At 42.0% G+C, this 13213-nt stretch overlaps 1 long non-coding RNA gene across 1 annotated transcript in view; it reads left to right on the forward strand.

Moving 5' to 3' along the window:
* The window catches only part of LOC140691971 (uncharacterized), a 50020-nt gene that overhangs the window by 31153 nt on the left and 5654 nt on the right, over positions 1–13213 (forward strand). Inside the window, exon 4 of the long non-coding RNA XR_012067576.1 lies at positions 653–776. This is a non-coding gene — a long non-coding RNA (uncharacterized lncRNA). The remainder of the gene's footprint in view (positions 1–652; positions 777–13213) is intronic.

A 13213-nucleotide genomic window follows, 5' to 3' on the forward strand; every position in this document is an offset into this window, starting at 1 on the left:
GGATGCTCTCCTGTCTGGACATCACCCTGGGCAGAACCTTGAGAATTGAAATTAAGGGGTGGGCATCACTCACCTAGGGGGTCACAGAGGACTTAGGTCAAGTCCACAGTGCCTTTTCTGGTCATGTGTCTTCACTTGTCCTTTATCTTTGGATCTGAGGAACAGGAGCAAGGAACTCAGGGAGAGATCCAGAAAGACATCTGAGTGTGTTAGGGAGGACATTCACAGCGACACGGGGACCAAGGACACTTGCAGCAAAGTAAAATGACTTCACAACTATTGCATCAGAGCTGCAGGTGTAACAGAGCCTAAGCCTGGGTCAGAGTGCAGGGGACAAGTGGAAAGAAATGGTAAAATTTCAACTGACAATTGAAATTTTGTTAAATAGCCTGCTACGCTTATTTGTATCACTTGAATGTATGCAGGTGTATTTCTGTGAGGATTTATACGTTCACACAACCCCATCAGCTCCTCTTGCCCACATTGGGGTGGGCTTTCTCAAGCACAGTGCCCCTCCTGCTTGGGTGGGCCACACTTTGGGTCCTCGTCAGGTGCCGGGCTGCTGCAGGGCATTGAGTCCCTGGGGCAAGGCCTGTGAGACACGACAGGAACATCTCTGCGATTGACTGAGAGCCTCCATTTCCCCCTGCAGTGTAAGAATGCCGATGACTCATTTAGAAGCATGCTTCAAAGCTGTCCCTGCCCTTGCCATCCAGAAGCGGAGCCTGAAAGCTTCCAAATTTCTCCAGAATGCGGTTTACTTTCACCTTCGACAGGTGAGTGTATGTCCACTTACAAGTGGAGGAATTACTGCAGTTTTTCTGAAACTTACTCACCACTAGTCCATCTGATTTTCCTGTGCTAGGATTCAGTATGGCATGCTAAAAATTCTGGAGTCAGATCTTGAATGCCTGATGAAGAGGATTATTTATTTTATTTCTTTATATTATAGTATTTTACTTTCAAAATTCAGAGTTTTCTGTTCTTTGAGGAATTTTTTGGGGGGGTTGGAGAATCAACTTTACTCTTACCATCTTTGTGACCTGTTGCTTTATGCCTCTCACCTGTCTTCTGTCACTTGTGAGGCAGTTCCATTTGTGACCCTGTGCGGGTTGTTCATGTTATAAAATATAAAGTCTGTAAAAGTACGGTCCCTTTTACTCGGAAGATATTTTACAAGTACTACTTAAATCTGGGTGTGGTTTTTAGAAGACAGTATGGTTAGAACATGTACTTGCAGGTTGCTAGTGCAAAATCCCCAAATCAATACTCAAGCTCAACATCTAAAATCTTTCTAATCTACCTTGGATTTGTATGAATAAGTGAAGCAGTTTGCTAAGAACACAAGACCAGGTTTAGAATACAGGCTGGTGTTGCTCAGCAGGTACTCCCAAGCTGACGCTCTGCCAGAGGGCGGGGCTGAGTGGAGAGGGCGGGTCCTGCCCTCCCTGAACTGACAGTTTCATGGTAAAGACCTTCACCAGGTGAATACCTGGGAGTTTCTTCTAAGAAGAGTGGGTTTGAAAAGAGCCCTAAAAGCGCGGGACTGACACAATCCCATTTGTCTCAAGTAGGGGAGAGCGGCTGTGGGGCCACTTGGGAGACTCGTGAGTCCATGTGGGCAGTGTTGGTGGCTTCCCCTTGAGCTGTGGGACGGTCAGTGGGTAAAAGTGAACAGATTGAAGGCATGTTTAGATGGTAAAAAGGAAAGGATGAATGCTGTCTGTGAAGGTAGGATGGAGTAAGGCCCAGGTTTCTGGGTGGATTAATCACGTAAATGATTGTCCTGCTGTGCTCTTAGGAGGGAAACTTGCAGAGGGAGTTCTGGAGGAATACTGATGAGTTCAGCTCTGGGTAAAGTGAAAGGCTGTTCGATGTGTGGTCTGGGAGCTCAGGTGAGAGCCAGTAGTGACTAGGGAGAGGGGAGAGAGACTTTCAAATCATTTTGTCTTGTGAACATACAAATCAATATGAGTAATGACACACTTAACACCTCTATATTCTGGATTTAAAACCCAGTAACATTTTGTTATATTGAGTGCAGAGGTTCTTAAATTTTTTAATAGAAATAAAATAAATAAAAACAAAATAGTGGAGTTAATCAACATCTTAGAGTTGATGTGTGTCCTTGTATGTATTTTGATACCTCATCTGTTTATAAGCATAATCTACAAAAGCTTGTGTAGCATAAGAGTTAAAAAGAGGGACGGGGCACACAGTGTTGGGGGTTGAGGCTGATCTTCTTGGGCAAATTTTGTAGCCTCTCTGTGCCTTAGTTGCATCTTCTGTGACTGCCCCCGGGTCCCTCATCACAGCTGATTTCCTAGACTAGATGTTGGGAGGGAGGCTGCTGAAGGGATTAAGAAGTGGCAACTGCTAGAGATACTGAAGAGAGAGAAAAAAACAGATTAAAGCCTATAAACTGAGTACAAATACCCTCAAAAGTGAAAGGATCCCGCAGTGTTTTGAACCACTTAGCGTAAGGGAAACAAAATCACGTGGACCCAATTCTCTTGAGCATGTGAGTATTGTGGGTGGGAGGGTGTCATCAGTAAAGGGTTCAGAAGAGGCCTTTTGGTTTCCCTTGACGTTTCCAGTAAGGATGGGGCACAGAAGCAAAAACCCCCCGCTTCATAGTGGAAGCTGCTGTTTTGTGCGAAACTGACCAAAGGTTGGAAACCAGTCATCAGCGGTGCTGGCAAATGAAGAGACTTCTGGATTGGGTGGGGCACTTGCTGTGACTTCCAGGTGACCTGCTGGCTGGGGGCTGTGAGGCGGGCAGTAGGTTTGCAGGGTGACCCGGGCATAATCCCTGGCTCTGAGGCTGCTGGTCTGACTAGCAGACCTGGGCACACGCAGTCCTAATGGGGCAGCTCGTGATGTGGCCTGGGACACCTGCCATGCTGAGGGGGAGAAGAGGGCTCCCCTGAGTTGGTGTCCCTGCGGAGAGTGGAAACGTCCTCCTGCAGGGGAGGAAGAGCCTCTGAGCAGGGGGCCGGAAGCATAGGCAGGACCAGCCTGAGCACGGAGGGTTTGGGAAACCGGAAGTCATACAGTGGCCCGAGCAGCCTTGTTCCAGAGAGACTGGAGGGAAAAGATGCTGAAAAGTCAGGCTAGGGTCCGACCCTGTGGTGGGTTATGAGTGACAGGAAAGGACTGTTCAGGCAGGCTCAAGAGAATCCTGTGGGCGTCCCAGCTGTTGCGTCCCGCCGGAGGGAGTAGCAGAGTTATAGACTTTGCCGCTTATTAGCTGTGTGACTTTGAGCAATATCACTCCACCTCTCTCTACATATATCTTGATGTATAAAGTGACAGAGTGACAAGCTCGTGTCATCAGAAGGCTTAGTTCAGCTCTGATCCTCTGTGTCCAGTCCTGTCAGTGCTGCCCTGCAAGGTTCTGCAGCGGCTGCTCTTACCCCGAGATGGGAGGGCATAGAGGGACATTGTAGCGCCTGAGGGCAGGAAGAGGTTGCATTAAAAGCAGACGTGTAGCCGCCTGCAGTTGCAGACTTGCAGGCAGTTTGTTTGACGTAGTGGAGAGGACTTTGGAGGCCTTAACATCGTCTTAAAACTTGTTTTCCCTTGGGGCCCGGATTTGCCTTTGCAGATTAACATTGAAGATTTGGGCTTCTGGCAAAGCTGTTTTCAGAGATGGGTATATGTTGCCGATGAAATGAAACACAGACCTGCTGCATTGCCATTTAAGAGTGTGATTAGACCATTTTTCTAAAAATTGAACATGATCGGGACTCCAATCAACAATGTCACGAGTATAATTAGTAGTATAGTTATATACAAGTTTAGGTTTATGATCTCTGCATTTCTCCCATTCTAAATGAGTTAAATCTGCTTCAGAAAATGTAGCGAGACATAAAGAAAGTGATGTAGGAATTGTATCATTAACAAAACCTGACACATTAAATCCTCTAGTAGATACCATAACAGAAAATATAGCAGTGTGTAGCCCTCTATAATTAACTCCCCATGTATTATAAGCATGCTTATGATTTTGATGGTATAAAGGAAGACAAAAAAGATCCTGTCCAAAACATATAGGATCTCCTTCTACTCCTATAACATAACTTCCATTAATAATTTGAGGATCTCTATGACTATGTATATCTTGTATTCCACCGCAATCAGGTGGTGGAAAAAATCTGGAACATTAGTACATACAGGGACCTCAGGATCTCCGCAAGATACTGCACGAACCAAAGGAAGATTGGGAATATAAGCCCAGTAATGTTGAGATACTTCTTGACTCATGCATACCTGGCAGGTAACAATAGCCATTATAGCAAGAAAAAGATTAACAGGATTCAGCGGTTGTCCAGCCCGCTGAAGAGTCTTCTCTGCCTCCTGGGTCAATTTCTTGAGTTGTCCCCACATTGGAGTTTGAGCTTCTCGAGTCGCAAAAGTGAAGGTTGTCTGCATGGAGAGCTCTCGGAATTGTCTTACGAACGGATCTCTCATATTGTCGTTTTATCAAGCGAGTAGGCACCCAAAAAGAAGACTGATCTGTAGAGATAAAAGCATAACCCCGTCCCTGATAACACAATTTTACAGGGATCCAACCCTTATCAGGATCTTTATACCAAGAATCTTGTTTAGGATGCTTGCCCATGAAGTGATCAGAATTTGTATCAAAATGCATTTTTGCCGCAGATCGGTCAGCTGAAGACCAAACATTCAAAAAATTTAGTGTTGAAAGTGTATGAGGTAATATATTAGCAGGGGTTTCACTGTATTCTTTACTCATATCCCCCTTTTTTATTTTTTGCAAATAATCTCCCAAGTTTCGACTGGCCCGTTCAATGATGGCCTGACCTTGACTATTATAATGAATGCCAAAGGTGTGTACAATATGATGTTTAGAGAGGAATTTATGTAATTTTATAGACTGATAAGCAAGAGCATTATCAGTTTTGAGTTCTTTAGGTACACCCATTATTGCAAAACAAGCTAATAGATGAGTGATGACAGTGTCAGCTTTCTCTGATGATAAGGCTGTAGCCCACTGAAAATGAGAAAATGTGTCAACAGTATGATGTACATATTTAAGGCGTCCAAAAGAAGGTACAATAAACACATCCATCTGCCAAATTTCATTAGTAGTACATCCTCGGGGGTTAACACCTGAAGGAAGAAGGGGTAAAGAAAAAGGGGCACAAGAAGGACAGGTCCGAACTATATTTTGAGCTTGCTTTCAAGTTATTGAATGCCTACTGATAAGTCCTCGAGCATTCGTATGATGAGCTTGATGTTCTGCTTCTGCAGCTTGAAGAGGAAATAATAAAGAATCTATTAATTGATTACCTTTAGCTAAAGGAACAGGTAACATAGAGTGAGCTCTTATATGACAGATATATACTGCATGTTGACGTTGAAGCAATACTTGTTGCACCTGGGAAAAAAGTTTATCAATAGAAGTTTTTAAAAACAAGGGAAGATCCACTTCTGGAAGCAAGGAACATGACAATGTTGCATATTTAGAATCAGAAACAATGTTAATAGGTTCTGAAGAAAGTCTTGTAAAGCTAACAAGATTGCCCATAATTCAGCTAGTTGTACAGATGAGAAAGAATGTGCTAAGATTTTTTTTGTCGGCCTTCTGTCCAGTATCCTGCAGAAGTTTTGTTAGCATCTGTAAAAATGATCATACCTGAAACAGGAGCAGGAGAAATCACTTTAGAAATTATAACAGGTGTCTGTCGAAGAAAATGAAAATGTTTAGAATGAGGATAATGATTAGACAATTGTCCAGGAAATTCTGATAAGGCCAAATGCCATTCTTCATTAAATTGAGACTTTTTGAAATCTGCACTTGTGTTAATTGAGTAATAATTTCATTAGGTTCTTTCCCGGTTAATTGAAGAACTCCTGTTCTTCCTTTGGCAATCAATAAAGCAATTTTTTCCAAGTATATACTTAATTTTTTATTAACTCTATTAGGAAGAAAAAGCCATTCGATAATGGCAGCATTTTGAGAGACTACTCCAGTAGGAGTATGAGGAGTACGAAAAATGATCAATTGTATTGGTTTTTGTAAGTCAACATATGATAAATATCCAGTATTAATTTGTTGCTCGACATACATAAGCTCTTCTATATCCTGGGGCGTAAGTGTTCGTGGACTATCGAGAGCTTTGTCTCCTTCTAGAGTTCCAAATAAATGACGTAGCTGATAAGTGGAAATACCAATTGATGGTCTGAGCCAATTAATATCTCCTAATAATTTTTGAAAATCATTAAGGGTTTTTAATTGATCTTTACGAATTTGAATTTTCTGAGGTCTTATACGAGTTCTTTCCAATATAGATCATAAATATGAGTAGGGAAAATCTTCTTGGACCTTTTCAGGTGCCACACACAACCCAAAATTCGACAATGGTATTAAAACATTTTTATAAATCTGTAATTTTGATTCTTTCGTGGGGGCAGCTATCAATAAATCATCCATATAGTGATATAAAAGTTATTGAAGAAATGATTGTTGTACAGGTTCTAAGGCTCGAGCCACAAATTCCTGACATAAAGTAGGACTATTAACCATTCCTTGTGGTAACACAGTCCATTGATAGCTCTTAACACGTTGACTATGATTATATGTAGGAACAGTGAAAGCAAATTTTGCTTTATCTTCTGGTTGTAAAGAAATGGTAAAAAAACAATCTTTTAAATCTATCACCATAACACTCCACCCTTGAGGAATCATAGCAAGAGAGGGGAGACCTAATTGCAGTCCTCCCATAGGTTCTATACATTTATTTACTTCACGTAAGTCTATTAAATGTCTTCACTTTTCAGATTGTTTTTTTTAATAACAAACACAAGAGAATTCCAAAGAGATGTAGAAGGTTCAATGTGACCAACAGATAATTGTTCAGCCATTAATTGTTCTAAAGCCTCGAGCTTAAATGTAGGGAGTGGCCACTGCTCAGTCCATTTAGGTTTTGTAATAATCCGTTTTAAAGGGAGTGCTCGAGGACACTGAGCAGTGGCTATTAGTTTTCCGGCAGAAAAGACAAGGTTACACCCAGTTTTGTCAAAATATCTCTGCCCCAGATATTAATGGGTATATTTACAATGTAAAAAAATGTTGTAATTACAGTTCCCCCTGGTGTTTGGACTGATAATGGAGAAATACTCTTCCATACATTAGAGACAGTTCCAAGTCCAGATAAGGAAAGGGAACATTTTTGTTTTTCCCAATCAGCAGGCCATTGTAATAAAGAAATTACAGAAACATCTGCTCCAGTATCTACAAGACCTTCAAAAGGCTTTTGATTTACTGGTAAGGTAAGAAAAGGGCGAGAATCCTTAATAAGCATTTCCCAATAAATTTCTCTTCCTGTACTACCAAATCCTCCAGTACGTTCTTTACCCGTACTATCAAAAGGAATATAAGGGAGTAGCAACAGTTGGGCAATTCTCTCTCTTGCAATCAAGGAAATAGTTTTAGATGTTTTTACTGCAATAAGAATTTCTCCTCTATAATGAGGGTCAATTATTCCAGGGAAGACAGTTAATCCCCTGAAGGCAGCACTACTTCGGCCAAGAAGGAGACCAAAAGTGCCTTGGAGCATAGGGCCAAATATATTCGTTTTTAATCTATAAATTCCTGTATCAGGAGAGAGAGTTACACATTCGGCAATTGGAAGATCAGCGGCAGCACTACCTTGTGTAGCAGCCTTTTAATCAGAGATAACTAAGTGAGGGCTTTTTGAGGAGAGTCGGGAGTCGTGGATTGAGGTATTGTAGGGTTGATAGTCCTCGGTATTGTTGTAGGGCCCCAAGGACTCAGGCCCTCTGAGAAGTTTCCCTGTTGACGTGGGGGAAGAGGGTTTCCATCTTTGTCATTACGAGATCTACACTCATTGGTCCAATGTTTCCCTTTTCCACATCTACGACAGGGTCCAGAAGGTTGTTACTTAGGTATAACAGGAGAAATTTCTGTAGGCTTATTACGTTTACGACATTCTTTTTGGAAATGCCCTGCTTTTCTGCAATTAAAACAGGTACCCTTTCGTTGGGGTTTTAAAGCAGTCACCATTGCAGTGGCAAACACATTAGCTTGATGTTCAACTCCTCCAATACCTGAACATGCTCGTACGTATTCAGCTATATTTGCTCCCTGTCCCCTTAAGGGATCCAAAATACGTTTACATTCAGAATTAGCATTTTCATATCCTAAGGTTTGTAACAGAATTTGAGATATCTGGTCTTTTCCTATGGCTCTCTCAACTGCCACTATTAAACGAGCCAAAATGTCTGCATATGGCTCAGTAGCTCCCTGCATAATTTTAACAAATGACGGTTGAGAATGACCCGTAGGAACAACTCCTCTCCAAGCTCTCAAAAAAACCTGTCTGACCTGTTGTAAATCTTGATCAGTATATTGAGCCTGAGCTTGTAAAGATCGAAAAGGACCATCTCCCATTAATTTCTCCTCTAATGGTCCAGGAGGCTGTTGCGTCTGATTTATACGAGCCTGTTTTCGAGCTTCCTCCTCCCACCATTGTGAAGTTGCAGCCATTGGGAACCCTCAAGTACAGCTTGCGCAATGGCCTCCCAGTCCATAGGTAAAAGTAACTTAGCCATTCCAACAGTTTCCATCATGGTTAACACAAAAGGGGACTGTGGCCCATATTAAGCCACTGCAGATTTTAAATCCTTAAAAAAATTATATTCCATAGGCATATAATTTATATTTAACATTCCGGGAGGTCCGGGTTGCCGAGTTATTGGAAAAAGCTGTGGAGGATCAATAAAGCCACCAGGTGGCGCTGGAAGAAAATCATCATCATCATCATAAAACATAGTGGCTGGAAAAGTAAAACGTCTATTTTCTCGGCCCACATCCACATTGGACACGTGGGGTTTCTCTATGGGAAAGAGGGAAGCATACGATGTGGTGATAGGATTCACAGGCACGGTAGAGACTTTCCTTGAATCCGTTTTTTCCTGTACTTTATTCATCATTTTGTGAAGCATTTCAGTCATAGTAAAAACTAATTTATCCAATTCTTCATCCCCCTTTTTCGCTCCTTTTTCCCTGTTTCCTTCCTCCTCTTCCTCCTCACTACTAGAAACAGAACAATCACCTGGAGGTTTAGGAGGAGGTTCCGGGGGGGGGGAATATTTCTCTTGGCTTTTCCCTTCTGAAGGTAATGGCACATCCTCATAAGGAGCTTCAACAGGAGGAGAGTTAGCTTCACTATCTGTCTCAAACAATTCTAAAGCTTGTGTTATAGCACTACAAAGCGTCCATAATCGCAAAGACATTACATTTCCTTTCTGATGCTGCTTCTTTAATTCTTTTTGAACCTGTTTCCATTCCCTTAAATTTAATTGAACTTGAGTCTGATGCCGAAACCAATAACAATGCCGTTCAATATGCTCAAACATTTCACTTAACCGCTTTGAAGCAGCTTTAACTCCTACTGATTGTAACAGACCTTGTATCAGGTCCAAATATTGAGTTTCCAAGGAATTAGAATTCCCCATTTTAATCCCGAAAGTCCCCCTTTCTATTTTCCGGGGTGCTTACAGTACCTTTTCGGTTCTGTCGGGCCCCACGTGGGGCGCCACATGTTGCCGATGAAATGAAACACAGACCTGCTGCGTTGCCATTTAAGAGTGTGTTTAGACCATTTTTCTAAAAACTGACCATGATCGGGACTCCAATCAACAATAATGTCACGAGTATAATTAGTAGTATAGTTATATACAAGTTTAGGTTTATAATCTCTGCAGGTATATACATAACATATGGTATAAAATAAAATCCTTTTATTTAATGTGTGGGACTTTGCTGCTGTCGGGAACAGCTATGTTGGCCTGGTCTCCGTGGAGGACAGTAGGGGTCAGCAGAGCGTGCGGGAGGGCAGGCTGACTACCTTGCTTCTGCAGGGGGTTCTCCACAGCAAGGCACTCTGTTGAGTTTACTCTTCTCTAAGTTTGGTCTGAGAAGACAGCAAAGTAATGAGTTCTGGTGGGATTGTATAATGACGGGAAGAAAGAGGAACCTGTAGTTTTCGGGACTAGAACACGCTTTTGGTTCCTGATCCAGTGTGTTCCATTACAGAATTGATGAGTTGTGTCTATTCTGGGACTTGATTGAAATAAACGTTCAGCTTAAAAGTTAAGAGTTATGTTTTATTTGGCGGGAGGACTCGAGACTGGATGAAAGCCTCTCAGATCGCTCTGAGGGACTGCTACAAAGAGGTAGGGAAGGAGCTGGGATATATAGGAGCTTTACAACAAAGACCAGGTAGTTGGAACAATAAAAGATTGCTTGTTATCTAAAGAAATCCAGGTATCTCAAGTTCAAGAATTTAGTGCTTTTCTATGTATGGGAGGAAGCAAACATTTGGACTCAATGAATTCATTCTTTAGACAAGCACTTAGCTATCTAGGGCCAGTTTCCTGTCCTTTTTTATTCTGAGTCTGCTCAGAGGGCACCATTGTGAGTGGCTGCAGAGGCTGGGTTGCAGGCCTGTCCTTGCTGGGGTGTGTTGGCTGCCGCTGATGACTTGGTTTCAGCATTCTTTGTTTACTGACATGGTTGCAGTATTTTCATTCACGTTGTAGTATTTTCGTTCACAGACTGATTATGGATAATCTGCAAACTTGGAAAGCAACCGAGATCGAATTACTGCAGGTACCTTCTACTTTAATAAGCCATGTGCAAACATAAACATGGAGGAAGCATACAAAAGGATTTGGTGATGTAGGGAAGGGTTTCTGCACATTACAGGAAAAGGCAAGGCAGAATTCCTCTCCTTTGTAGGCAGGGTCGTGAGTCCACCTTTCGTTTCTGTAGTGGTTTCTGAGAACAATTTAGGGTAATTAACCAACATTGACAAACGGTGGAACACAATGCATTTAAGAGCTGGCCGGCTGAAAATTGTGTATTGGACAGGTGGATTTCATACGCAAGTGGTCAGGTGGATGGGAGAGAGATGGAGCCCAGACCTGGGCACACATTCAGGTTTAAACCGCCATTTTCTCACCATTGGGCCTTGGACTAGAATGTAACCTCTCTTAACCTGTTGGTGAATCTGTGAAATGGGCATGATAATATTCGTTTCTTCCTGGGATTGTTGTAAGTTGTAAAGAGTATTATAGCACACATGAAGCACTTAACACACTGGCACTTAGCAGTGTTCACTGTGTGCGGCCGCCCCGCTTGGCGTGTGTCAGAGCCGCAAAGGCAGCATTTGTCTGTTGAGGGCGCACTGGTAGCCCCTTGAATTAGTTGTGAATTTTGTGATTTCCTTTAATCCTTGTAACTCTGTGTGCCATGGGCAGTTCTTTTCATGGACAGATGAGGAATCTCAGGGTAAAGAAGACTGTGTAACTTGCCCAAACTCAGACCATAATTTTGGGTACAGGGGCCTCGATTTAGCATGGGCCCTTGGGCCTTCTACCCTCTTCGTTCAGCACTAGAGCCAGATGTGGGGTCGGCTGTCACCCAGCACAGAATATCCTGCAGGCAGCAAGACACATCTGGCCCTGTGCTGCTTGAGCAAAAGCCCCAGAGGGGAGGCAGGTTCTAAAGGGATAAACATAAAAACAGAGGACTGCAAACTGTGATCAGCTCTGAGAAGGAAAGGAACACGCCTCGCCGTGCAGAGCTGGGAGATTTCCCGTCGGGGCTGCTCTGGGGGCGTTCATCTCAGCTAAACAATCTCTGCTGCTGCACCAAGGCAGGAAGGAAGGGCGCGTGTGACCAGCTAGACTGGGCCTCGTTGATCATAATCATTCCCCATTAAGCGGCAGCTCTCACGGGCATTTACCTAGTAAACAGATGCCGGCCATAATCATCACGCATTTTGCTTGGTAGTTTTATTGGCCCCACCTTTGAGATTAGGTAATTGAAACTGGGGAGTTTGCTGCATGCCCATGATCACCTTGGAAATACCCCCACTGCTCTTTCATTTTCATATTCTTTTTAAACATAAGTTACTATAAGATATTAAATACGTTTTCCTGTGCTATACAGTATAAATTTGCTGTTTATTCTATACATAGTCGATATCTGCAAGTCTTGAACTCCCAATTTATTCCTTCCCATACCCTCTCCCCTCTGGTAACAATAGTTTGGTTTCTATGTCTCTGTGTCTGTTTCTGTTCTGTAGATAAATTTATCGTTTTATTTGTTGGTTGTTTTTTTTTTTAGATTCCACATGTGAGCGATCTCATATGGTATTTTTCTTTCTCTTTCTGGCTTACTTCACTTAGAATGTCATTCTCCAGGTCCATTCATGTTGCTGCAAATGGCATTAATTTATTATTTTTTATGGATGAATAGTAGTCTAATGTACAAATATACTACTACCTCTTTTTCCAGTTATCTGTCAGTGGACATTTAGGTTATTTCCATGTCTTGCTATTGTAAATAGTGCTGCTCTGAAAATTGGGTTGTAGGTGTATTTTTGAATTAGGGTTCCTTCTGGATATATGCCCAGGAGTGGGATTGCTGTGTCATATGGGAGGTCAATGTTTTGTCTTTTGAGGAACCTCTATACTGTTTTCCACAATGGCTTCACCAAACTGCATTCTCACCACCCTGTAGGAGCGTTCCCTTTTTCCACAGCCTCTGCAGCATTTATTGTTTGTGAACTTCTGCATGCTGGCTATTCTGACTGGTGAGAGGTGATACTTGATTGCAGTTTTGATTTACATTTCTCTGATAATGATATTGAACATTTTTTCATGTGCCTATTGGCCATTTGTATGTTTTCATTGGAGAAATGTTTGTTTAAGTCTTCTGCCCATTTTTGGATTGAATCGTTTGTTTTTCCTTCTAATCAAGTGTAAAAGCTGTTTACATATTCTGGGAATTAAGCCCTTGTCAGTTTCATTCATTGCAAATATTTTCTTCCATTCCATAGGCTGTCTTTTTGTTTTGCTTACTGTTTCCTTTGCTGTTCAAAAGCTTGTAAGTTTAATTAGATCCCACTTATATATATTTGCTTGTATTTCTATTGCTTGAGTAGACTGCTCTAGGAGAACATTGCTGAGATGTATGTCAGATGAATTGCCTATGGTTTCTTCTAAGAGGTTTATAGCATCTTATCTACATGTTAAAGTCTTTAAGCCATTTTGAATTTATTTTTGTGTATGCTGTGAGGGAGTTGTCTAACTTCATTGATTTACATGCAGCTGTCCAGTTTTCCCTACACCATTTGCTGAAAAGTCTATCTTT

Source organism: Vicugna pacos, chromosome X (assembly GCF_048564905.1).
Source record: "Vicugna pacos chromosome X, VicPac4, whole genome shotgun sequence".
NCBI classification, from domain to species: domain Eukaryota; kingdom Metazoa; phylum Chordata; class Mammalia; order Artiodactyla; family Camelidae; genus Vicugna; species Vicugna pacos.